At 35.0% G+C, this 825-nt stretch overlaps 1 protein-coding gene across 1 annotated transcript in view; it reads left to right on the plus strand.

Moving 5' to 3' along the window:
• Positions 1-212: 212 nt before the first annotated feature.
• Positions 213-825, plus strand: part of LOC143028508 (uncharacterized) — a 7,357-nt gene continuing 6,744 nt past the window's right edge. Inside the window, exon 1 of the mRNA XM_076190705.1 lies at positions 213-825. This exon is cut by the window's right edge and continues 297 nt beyond it. The gene's annotated coding sequence lies outside the window, so the exon portion shown is untranslated.

The raw sequence follows: 825 nt of genomic DNA on the forward strand, positions 1-825 counted from the left end.
TAAGAGCCAGATGACAGTGATTATTGTTTCTTTTTTCCTTTCCCCCCTCCCCATCATTTTTTTTTTTTTCTTTGCTTTTTCAAGACTTACCCTACGACCTTCGGACAATAATTATCGTTATTATTCTTTCACTTGTTTACTTATCTATCTATATTCATTTGCTTTATTTATTGTTTTCTTCCTCCAAGACTTAACTGACGACCTGCGGGGCACGTACCCCTTCCGACTCATGGATCTTGACAAACACTTCGAGGTTTTTACCTCGAATCAAGGAGCTCGTCAGCAGTATTCTCTTAGTAATTGGTCGTTTCAGTTGTGTGTGTGTTTGTCTTCCTGGTTGCATTGACCTTATTACAAACGGGAAAGGAGCCACATTTGTAAGGTTCCTTCTCTTTATCAGCATCGACCGAACTTAGTGTTGGTTTATTACCTGACCGGACGAGTTCCTCTCTTGTGTTGTTCCACAAATTGATTTATCTGGAAAACTGCGTTTCTTGATATTTTTGAGACGCTTTGACTTTTTCGTTTGTACCAGTCACCTCACCTCATCGCGAGATTTTGGACAAAAAATTCCAGGATTTCTTTATTTATTTATTTATTTATTTTTTATTATTATTATTTTTTTTAGACTACTGGCTGCGAGATTTTGGGGAAAAAATTACATCTTTTCTTTATTTTTTTTATTTTCTTTATTTTTTTCTATTTATTTATCTTTAATGACCAGTTCCAATATGCTTTGCTCAAAACTAATTCTGTATTAAAATATCAGGGAGTCAACTATTGAGAGGAGAGGACATTAAGAAGTTGATGGAAGTATTGTGGTGT

Source organism: Oratosquilla oratoria, chromosome 9 (genome assembly GCF_046742065.1).
Source record: "Oratosquilla oratoria isolate Oo_2021 chromosome 9, ASM4674206v1, whole genome shotgun sequence".
Classification (NCBI taxonomy): domain Eukaryota; kingdom Metazoa; phylum Arthropoda; class Malacostraca; order Stomatopoda; family Squillidae; genus Oratosquilla; species Oratosquilla oratoria.